Here is an 11,460-nt window from a genome sequence, read left to right on the forward strand (position 1 = left end):
TTATGTTTTGCAAAATGAAAAACAAAGTGTAATATTATCTAACAATCCAAAAAACAAGATATTAAATATGAAAGACATATATGAAGAAGAAAAATTCATAAACTTTGTTGCATTACAAGGGAAATCAACATACAACATAAATACTATCTAATTACAAGTTGTTTCATCATGATCTTAATAATCTTATGAAAAATATTAGAAGCACATAACTAGAATCCATAATATATTACAAAAGAAATACATACTTGGCACAAAATGGTCTTCCAAAAGGAAGAGAGAAAGTGTAGAAAAGATGATGGTAACCAAAAATTAAGAACCTAAAATTGGTCTTGAAATTACATATTTATAACCAAAATGAGAGTATTAAAATAATCAATTTAAATTAATTAGATTAATTAAATGAATAATAATATGGCAAGTATGGGTAAATTCTAGGGTGTCATGATGAATTTTGTAGTGAAATGTGTAGAAAAATTGGGTAAAAAAATTGGCATTTGAGTAACAAGGAGACAATGTGGGCTCAAGAGGCAAATGACAGGTGGGTTTTTGTGGCTCCTGGCAGGTGTAGGAGCTGCTGGGCTCGGCCTGGCCTTAGAGAGCTCCTGGGAGGCTTCAGCGTTGGGCCTGGTTGGGAAGGCTGGGCAGGCAGGCTGGTGACGTCTTGGGCCTGGAGGCAAGAAGCATCTGGCACAGGCCCGAGTGGACGAGGAGGCTGCTGGAGGTGCGGGCCGGGTTGGGGTGGGCCTGGCAGAGGCCAAGCAGGCCCAAGATGTGGGCTGAAGGGCACAAACCATTTTTTTGTTCTTTTCCTTGAAAATGCCACTTTATGTTCTTCATTTTTTTCTTGCTTTTCAAAAAGCCCCAAAATACAACATATTCCGTATAAAATAAACATAAATTAAATTAAAACTAAATATTTTCAATAATAAAATATACAACATAAGTTCCATGAAAATACTAATTAAAACTTAATTTACTTTAACATTTAAACTTAATAAAAGTGTACTTTTTTACTTCTAACTTAACAATACAAATTTCAAATAATTAAACTACAACATATTACAATAAAATATCTATAAAAACATATAAAAATCTAAAAAATTACAATAAGACTAATAAATTCAAAATTACTTTAAAACTTAATAAATTACTTAAAAACTCAAAGACTAAGCAACAATTAACATAAAAAATGTGGTAAAATAACTCTATTTTGTAGAGATAACAGAGAAAGAATGGGTAATATGGGAAGGGGGTTCAATTTCCTAGCCCTAAAACAATGGTCAATTGACCATTTTACCTCTACCCCAAAATCCCACTTCAAGGCACGCTTAAGGGCAATTTAGTCAATTTGCCCAAAACCCCACTAAACCTCAAATTAACACCATATATTCCAAAGTAAATTACTAACCCTCAAAATATTAGTATTTCTTTCAATAATGCTCCACTAATTACCCCACATACGCAAGTGTTTACCGAGATTTTTCGAAAACTATATTAATAAAAAATAAGCGAGATTAATGATATGGAATTTAGAAGGTAAAAACATGATTTTTACGTGGTTGAGGCGTTAATGAGCCTTAGTCCACGAGTCAGTTGTATTAGAGCTTGGAAAGTCTTTTACAATGGAGTTTTTCTCTATGTTTTGACAGAGTAACTGTATATAAGTCGAAGGGAGAGACCTTCTCCAGTGCTCTATCACCTATATTTATAGGCTCACAGGAGCACTAGGCTTGGGCCGGGCATGACCCGGGCCCATCAAGGATATGGGTACCCTTGGCTTCATTGGCGGAAGCCCAATACAAAGGACAAAAATACAAAAGACTAAGAATTATCAAGGCCCAATGGGGCAGCCCAAGAACTATATTTCGCCCGAAAAAATGGGGCTATTGGTCTGGGTATTCTGAGTTACGAGGCAGATTCAGGGGACAAAGTCAGTCAGTGCACTGGTAGCGTAGGTCTGAACCAGCGGCGTGCAATCCTGAGGTGGCCTTTTTTGCAAGTGAAAAGTGAGGATAACCCCCACGCGTCGTGGGGCGGCTTCAGGGTCACGAATGCTTTTTCTTGCCAACCAGAAGGACTTGACCCGGGTTCATTTACCTCTGTCCCTCTTCATTTACCGCAGGCCCAGATCGATTACCAGGATCCGTGATCGATTTGCGTACACCTCGACTGTAACCCCTAACTAGCTATACGTCTCCCGGACTATCGTCCTGGATTATCCATCCTGGACACTGTCCGGGTTTGGACCCACACTTGGGCCGTCGTTCCCGGTCATTCCCCTGCTAAGTGGGCCTAGGCCGGGCCCAAATCCAATCACCCAAAGTGTGGGCCTGGACCACCGTCCTGGGCCCAGACCACCGTCCTGGGCCCAAGGCAAGAAATGGGGATAACATTTACCCCCCAAGCCTTTGCCTGGGTTTGCGAGGTGGAGGCTTGCGTTGCTCCCAGATACTCCACGGTTGCCTTCCCAGTTCCTGCTTTGAATCGTGGGTTCGTGGCAAAGGGCAACGACGCTGGGCGCACACGGGGCCCGGACCATTTACCAATTTTGGGGTCTGTTTACTGATGTCCCGCTCCGTGGTGAGGGATACACGTGTCGCCAAGCGACTGCTGCAAGAATGGCACTTGACCTCGAAAGGTCACCTAACCATCTCAATGGTCGCAAGGCCTAGGCTAGTGCGTCAGCACAGATTTCGAAGCGTCCCATCCGCACAGGGGTCCTTCATTAATGCTTTTGCGCTAAGGTGGACCGTAGGATGGGGCGACCTTTGAAATTCGCCTCTCCTGGGACGTTGAATTGAAAAGATGAGGATCCAACTCTCGAGTGTTCATTAATGCCCCTGGACGATTTTGGACCGTCTGATGTGGGAATTTCTATCCGCTGGATCAGAGACCAGGATTTGGGTCTCTATAAATACTCCTCGGACATTCATCTGAAACTTTTACACTCTTTAGCCATTTCAAGAATTGAGGAGTTGTTTATGTCCGATATAGTCGACGACCTCCTTCACCGCCTGCTCACCATGCGCCGTCGCCTGTTTCCAACAGTCCCAGTGTCTGCACCTCCGCCTGAGCGCACGTCGTGGGCCTGCCCTATCGATGAGTTGCTGAACCGCCTTCACCAGTTCAAGAACGAGGTTCTGTCGTCCTTACCATCGGACAACCACCATCTTTCACGGCCAACTACTCACAGTAAGTCTTCCTGTCCTTCCTGGTAAATACATGAACGTAGGCTGTCTTTTTGTTCATAAGCTTAGGCTGCTAGAACTTGCTTATGCTTAGGAGTAGTTGTAGGAAGGCCGCTTGGTCCGGGTTGCTCCGGGTCCGGATGCTTCCTGGCAGACGGTGGAGCCTATTTAGTTGCTCATTCTTCGTTCCCGATCTGGGTCTCGTGGTTCTCTGGTGAACCCGAACCTGATCCGGAGGGGACTCCAAGCAGCCCGTAGGAGGCCCCCCGTACCTTAATCGACTTTCTTGGGTTTTGGTATTGACTGCTTGGTTTCTTTTCTTTGTTCCCAGACCATCAACCATGACAACGGGTGTCACCCTTCATTCGGAGGAGGAAGTCAACAGGACCCCTGTCGCCCTATCCGGGTCCCGAACCCCCAAAGACAACAGTTGGGAGATGGACACATTGCCAAATTTCTTCCGGAACTACCGGATGATGTACGTCCTGGAGAAACGCCTGGGCATAGAGTCCACTCCCAGACTCTTCCACAACCTCCTGGCCAGGATAGAGGAACAGGCGCATACTTCCGTAGAAAGGTTCGGGGCCTGGGGCGCTGGCCACATCACTGCGGGAGCCACACTCCCGCTCCATGACTACTTTGTGCGGTTCCTGACATACGTGGGAATCTCACCCTTCCAGCTCCTACCTCAAGCCTACCGACTGCTTGCAGGATGACGTATCTTCTGCGCCGCGAAGGAGATCACAGAGCCGACCCCTGCGGAAATCTTGTATTTCTACAAGATGGAACCGCTGGTCAATACCAAGGATAAGACCTTGGACGACTTCTACAAGCTGAAGCCGCGAGGTAGCTACCCCGCTCCCACAAGCTTCTGGAAGCATCCCTCGGACGTTCGTCATTACTGGCTCATGACGTTCAGGTACCTCGTGGAGAAGAACCCCAAGCTGCTGCTGGACTTCCAGAGAGTGGTTAAGTGCTTCCCCGACCCTTAGCTGGCCGGTTTCTCTTTTCCACTTTTTTTTCTTTTTTCTTTTTCTCATCGTGTTAATTCGGGTGGCAGGACCTTTCGCTCAGACTCCTCTCACCCAATTTATCCTGGAACAGAGGAGGTTTTACTCCGGGTTGAGCGCGGAAGACCTGGACGTAGGGGGCTACATCAACACGGACAACCTCCAACTGGTCATTCCGAACCTTTGGGGAATCTAGTGCGAGAAGATTGCCGCCATCAGGGAGAAGCTGGCCATTGAGCATATCGTGGAGGTGGAGACTGCGGCGCGAGCTGACGCGGCCAAGCGGAAGAGGGACTAGGCCCAGACGGAGGCGGCCGCTTCAGAGGAGCTGGAAGCCCTCTTTGAGGAGGCCCTGCCGAACACGGGTACCCCCGGGGCTAGCGTATCAGGGTGAGGTAACTCACCTTCGCTCTTAACTTATGCTCCCCAAGTTGGGGACTTAGCTAGGGATAGACTAGCACTTCGAGGCCCCGCGTTCGGGGCTGACGGGGAGATGAGACTTTCGTCTCCCGTCCCCGTAGGCTCAGAAGTTCTCATGTTCTTGTCCGGGTTCCTTCAGTATGGGAATTTCTTGAACCTGGATGACATGGGGGACCGAGTCTATTCTTTCGGGTTTGATGAGTTGAGTCACGCTTGGGCTTAGATGAGGGTTCGCCCTGGGTCACTCTTAATTTTGATTTTGATTTTCCTGTTTAATTGTACTAACTCTTTTTTATTTGTGCTTGTTTCAGGAGACTCCGACATGTCTACCCCCGTGGATGAAATGAGGCAACTCCTCGAGGCCTGGGCCGCGAGGGCGGCCAAGGTCGCAGCGAAGAAGGCTGCCAGGAAGACTCCAGAGGCGCCGGGTACAGACCCATCCCTCAACAAGGAGACGCCCGGGGTGGAAACTCGACCCGACGAGGGTGCACTTGCCGCGGTCCCTGTCGTGGCCGTGGACCCGGCTGTCGTCCCTGGCCTTGCAAAACCTCCGGTGATCAATCTGGAGCCAGAACCCGCGGTAAGCCAGTGTTCCGGGAAGAGGGCCCCGGATCAGGGTGCTGCGGAGGCCGATACCGGGAAGAAGAGGCCCCGTACGAGGCGGGCTGGCTCGGCAGGTGAGTCACACGGGGAAAGCCGCCTCACCGTGAAGGAGATTCCCGCCTTGCCGGCCCTCCCCATACATCTGGCACTACCTGAGGAGGGGGAAGCCGTCATGCGGGACGAGTAGTCTCGGCTAATTTCCCGGACCTGGGAGAGTGGCCGGGACAGGAGGGACAAGACGTACAAGGCCCTGAGGATTCATCGTCAGGTTGAGTTCGCTGAGCGCCCGGCCGCTTTTAGCGTCCCCCAGCCGATCGTGGATTGGCCAGCTACTGAGACGGGTTTTCGCCCTAAGTTGGGGCAGGACATGGCCCCATTCGCGGCGGGCCTGCTGGACCAGGTGGGGAACACCATGTCTAACCTCCAGCTCAAGCGTTACGCCACCATCGCCAACCCTGACATGTTGTTCATCTCCGAGGCTCTCCGCCATCAGGCCACCGCAGTAAGTTTACTTTGTCTTTTTCTTCCTTCTTTTTATTCGCTTATAAGGGTTCCTCTTAACTTTGCTTTGTTCCAGGATGCTTTGCTGTCCCATCGGAATGCCGACATAGTGGCCGAGGCAGCCATGAAGATGGAGACGCTCCAGCTGGAGCTGGAGGCAGCCGTGAACCAGAGGGAGGCTGCCAAGCAGGCCCTGGCCAGGGAGGCAGCCCAGGCTCGGGAGACTTTGAGCAAAGCAGTTGCTCAAGCAGACGCGGACCGCGCAGAGTTTGCCCGAGTCAAAACCGAGCTTGAAGAGGCCTTATCTCGGAAAGAAACCGAGGCCAACGAGAGGGCAGCCCTTCTGGAGGCGGCTGAGGCTCAGTCTGTCCGGGACGGGGAGAAGATCCAGAACTTGGAGACCCGGGTCCGCGAGCTTGGCAGCTCTCTTCGTGAGGAGATGACGGCGCACGAGGAGGCCCGCCGCGGAAAGGAGCAGGCGGACGACTTACTGCACGTCACTTTTGAGGAGGCCATCTACATGGCTTGGCGTAAGGATAAGAGCATGAACCTCCTGATCTTTCACGACCCAAAATCGAAGAGGGCTATATTCGAGGCCAAGGAGAAAGAAGACACAGAGCTTCTGGAGGATGAAGCCTAGGCCCGGATCTTCGCCTTGCCTCTTTTTTCTTTCCTTTTTTATAATTTTGTAAATTTTTCAGACGCGTTAGCGTCCGAGACAATTTGTATTTCTTTTTCTGGTTTATCTTATTTTTGTTATTCCTTACATATAAATTTCCTTTTATCACCATGCCTGACCGATTCTGAGGGTTTGGTCCCAGTTCCAACGGCCTGGACTAGACCCACTAACTTAACTTCGAAAACCTGATGGCCTGGGCCAATGAGGTTCAAATAGTTTATTGTGAAACCTAGTTCCTCACTCTACCAGCCGCAGGCCACGGCTTTGCCCTGGGCATACCGGATGCTCTTCTCTCCCGGACAACGTTCGTCCGGGGTGGGACCAGCCTTAGGCTTTGTCTTCTTTCAATTTATACCCCCGTACATAGTTCGTCCGGGGCGGGACCAGCCTTAGGCTTGGTCCTCTTTCAATTTATACCCCCGGACATCGTTCATCCGGGGTGGGACAAGCCTGAGGCTTGGTCCTCTTTTAATTTATACCCCAGGACATCGTTCGTCCGGGGTGGGACCAACCTTAGGCTTGGTCCTCTTTTAATTTATACCCCCGGACATCATTCGTCCGGGGTGGGACCAGCCTGAGGCTTGGTCCTCTTTTAATTTATACCCCCGGACATCGTTCGTCCGGGGTGGGACCAACCTTAGGCTTGGTCCTCTTTAAATTTATACCCCCGGACATCGTTTGTCCGGGGTGGGACCAGCCTGAGGCTTAGTCCTCTTTCAATTTATACCCCCGGACATCGTTCGTCTGGGGTGGGACCAGCCTGAGGCTTGGTCCTCTTTTAATTTATACCCCCGGACATCGTTCGTCCGGGGTGAGACCAACCTTAGGCTTGGTCCTCTTTTAATTTATACTCCTGGACATCGTTCGTCCGGGGTGGGACCAGCCTTAGGCTTGGTCCTCTTTTAATTTATACCCCCGGACATTGTTCGTTCAGGGTGGGACCAGCCTTAGGCTTGGTCCTCTTTTAATTTGTACCCCCGGACTTCATTCGTCCGGGGTGGGACCAGCATGAGGCTTGGTCCTCTTTCAATTTATACCCTCGGACATCGTTTGTCCAGGGTAGGACAAGCCTGAGGCTTGGTCCTCTTTTAATTTATACCCCCAGACATCGTTTGTCCGGGGTGGGACCAGCCAGAGGCTTTGTCCCACGAGGTTTGTATCCCCCGGACACCGTAGGTCCGGGCCGGGACTAGCCTGAGGCTTGCGCCCCGCCTGGTATTTGCTCATACCCGGAATACCTCCCACAAGTGAGCGGAGACTGGTCTAGGGTCACTTGAGTAAGATTTTCATTGATTGATAACGTTTCTTTATGGCGTTTTGCACACACCATTTTATTATTCAAGGGATCGCCCTGAGGCGTACATTATTTACAATGAAAATACAAAATTGGAACATGTTCTCCTGACTACTGATAGTATTTACGGAGATGCTCCGCGTTCCAGGCTCTTGGGACTTCCGAGCCACCGAGCCGATTTAAGCGGTACGTCCCGGGCACACTTCGTGTTGGATCTCGTACAGCCCTACCCAATTCGGGCCCAGAACCCTTACTCCCGGATCTTCAGTAGCAGGGAAGACTCTTCGCAGGACTAAGTCGCCGGTTCCGAACCTTCATCTTTTTAATTTTGAGTTGAAATGTCGTGCGATCTTGCCTTGGTACATCTTCAGTTGTACTTGCGACTCCTCCCGGATCTCCTCGATGAGATCTAGTGATTCCTGGAGTAAGGCGTGGTTCTGGGCGGGATCATACGTGTCTCTTCGGTGAGACATGATGGTTGTTTCGATGGGGATGACGGCTTCGCATCCATAGGCCATGGAGTAAGGAGTGTGCCCGGTGGATGTCCTCTCAGTGGTCCGGTAAGCCACAACACGCGGGGCAGCTCTTCGGGGCATTTGCTCTTGCAGGCCTGGAGTTTTTTCTTTAGAGTCCCTTTCAAGATTTTGTTGACGGCTTTCACTTACCCATTTGCTTGGGGCCTAGCAACTGTAGAGAAGCTTTTGACGATGCCATGTGTTTCACAAAAATCTGTGAAGTGGATGCTGTCGAACTGCTTCCCGTTATTGGATACAATTTTGTAGCGGAGGCCGTACCGACACACTATATTGTTGATGATGAAATCCAGGGCCTTCTTCGAAGTGATCGTGTTCATGGGCTCCGCCTCAACCCACTTGGTATAGTAGTCCACGGCCACGATGGCGTATTTCACTCCTCCTTTTTCGGTTGGGAGTGATCATACTAGATCGATCCCCCACACCGCTAAAGGCCAGGGGCTAGTCATCAAGGTTATCTTTGTCGGCGGGGCCCATGGGACCTTCGAGTATCTTTGGCACTGTTTGCACTTGCGAATGTAATTGATACAATCTTTCTTCATAGTCGCCCAGAAGTATCCTTGGCGCAGAATCTTTTTGGATAGACTGGGCCCGGTTGTATGGTCTCCGCAAAAGCCTCCGTGCACTTCATGCATGATGTCGCTTAGTTCTTTCCTGGACACACACCTGAGGTAAGGCATGGACAACCCCCAGCGATAGAGTTTTCCATCCATCATGACATATCGGTGGACCTGGTACTAAAGCTTCCTAGCCGCGGCCCTGTCTGCTGGCATCTCACCAGTTGTTAGATAGTGGATAAGAAGTCTCATCCAAGACATGGAGTGATCAATGGTGTTGACCGCGGGGGCTCGGATGCTTGGGATGGGGAGATGGTTGACGGGGAATAGCCCGACCAGTTCTGCTTCGGCGTCGGCGTCCAGCTTTGCTAATGTGTCCGCGAACACATTTTCTCTCTGGGGATCTGGCGGATGGAGTGCTTTTTGAACGCCTGCAGCATCTCTCTCGTCTGAGTCACATAAGCCACCATTCTCTCTCCTTTGGTTTGATACTCCCCCGAGACTTGCCTGACGACTAGCTGGGAATCGCTGAAGATCTCCAAGTTCGTGGCCCCTACTTCCCGGGCCAGGCGCAGCCCGACTAGCACGGCTTCATGCTCAGCTTCATTGTTCGATGCCTTGAACTGGAAACGTAGGGCATTTTGCAATTGGTGTCCCTGGGGTGATACAAAGATGATCCCGACCCCATTCTCATTCGAGGCCCCGTCCACGAACACCTTCGACATAGGCGCCGCGGGGGCCACAGGATCGCCTTCCTGGGATATCCCGAAACACTCCACGATGAAGTCGGCTAGGGATTGCCCCTTGATGGATACCCTAGGAATGTAGGCTATATCGAACTGACTTAGTTCCATGGCCCACTTTAGGAGCCTTCCCGATGACTCTGGCTTCTGTTACACTTGCCGCAGGGGGTGGTTGGTCAGGACTTTTATGGCGTGGGCCTGGAAGTAAGGCTGGAGTTTTCGGGACGCCATCAGCAGGCAAAAAGTCAGCTTTTCGATTAGTGGATACCAAGATTCAGCGCCCAACAATCGTTTACTCACGTAGTACACCGGGAGCTAGGTCCTTTCCTCCTCCCGTAACAATGCGGCGCTGATCGCGTGTTTGGTCACTGCCAGATAGAGGTATAGAGACTCCCCGTCCACCGGCTTTGCCAGGATCGGCGCTTGGGCCAGGTGCTCTTTCAGTTTTCGAAAAGCTTCTTTGCATTCGACTGACCATTCGAACCGCTAGCTTCCTCGAAGGACGTTGAAGAACGGGATGCATGTGTTCGTGGCCTTGGAGACGAAATGGCTTAAGACGGCTATCCACCCGGTCAGACTTTGCACGTCCTTATGCTTCCGGGGAGAGGGCATATTAATCAGTGCCATGATCTTATCCAGATTGGCTTCTATTCCTCGGAAGCTCACTATGAAGCCCAGGAACTTCCCAGAAGCCACGCCGAAAGTACATTTCTTGGGATTCAGCTTCATCCCGTACTTCCGAATGACTGTGAAAGCTTCGGCCAGGTCGTCCAAATGATTCCCAGATGTCTTGGACTTGACCTGCATATTGTCGATATAGACTTCCATGTTTCGTCCCAGTTGGGCCCGGAACATTCGATAGACAAGCCTTTGATAGGTTGCCCCAACGTTTTCCAGTCCGAAGGGCATGACGATGTAGCAGTAGATTCCCTTGTCGGTTTGGAAACTGGTGTGCTCCTGGTCTGCCACATGCATGGAGATCTAATTGTAGCCGGAGTAAGCATCCATGAAGCTTAAGATCTCGTATCCGGATGTCGCATCCACCATTTGGCCGATCCGGGGAAGCAGGAAACAATCCTTCAGACAAGCCTTGTTGAGATCCGTGAAATCGATGCACGCTCTCCACACCCCGTTCGATTTTGGCACCAGAACGGGGTTGGCCAGCCACACGGGGTATACAGCCTTGCGTATGAAGTTGATTGAGGATGGCTTCTCTATTTCCAACTTAAGGGCCTCGGCCCTCTCCGTTCCCAAGGGCCTCTGTTTTTGGCGGACCGGGATCGCGTTCGGGTCGATACTCAATGCGTGGCAGATGATGTTGCGGCCGATCCCCGTCATATCTGAGTGAGACCAGGCCAGAATATCTTGGTTCTCCTTAACTTGGGCGATTATGGCAGCCCAGACCTCTGCCGGCAGATTTTTCCTGACCTGGATAACTGTGGCCGGATCGGTGTCGCTAATGCACACCTCCTCAATATCGTCCATGCGCTCCAGGACGCGGTCGTCCCCTATCCTTGTGTCCAGATCATCTTCTTCCCGGATCACTCTCTCAGCAGGTGGAGGAGGAACAAGGTTGACGATGTCCTCGAAGGGCTCATCCTGGACCATGTATATTGGTTGGGCGGACACGTGATAACACTTTCAAGCACTTTTCTGTTCTCCCTGGACAGTCCCCACACCTCCGTTGTCACAAGGGAACTTCATGCAAAGATGACAGATGGAGGTGATAGCCCCGAACTCGACTAATGTGGGCCGACCAAAAATGACATTGTACGCAGTGGGGCAATCCACCACTACGAAGGTGCAGAACTTGAATGAGTGCTGCAACTCACTCCCCAATGTTACGAGCAACTGGATCTTCCCCATGGGGAGTAACGCGTCTCCATTGAAGCCGTAGATCTGGGTTGAGCAGGATGCGAAATCCGCTTCAGT

The sequence above is a fragment of the Humulus lupulus genome, chromosome 2 (assembly GCF_963169125.1).
Source record: "Humulus lupulus chromosome 2, drHumLupu1.1, whole genome shotgun sequence".
NCBI lineage: Eukaryota > Viridiplantae > Streptophyta > Magnoliopsida > Rosales > Cannabaceae > Humulus > Humulus lupulus.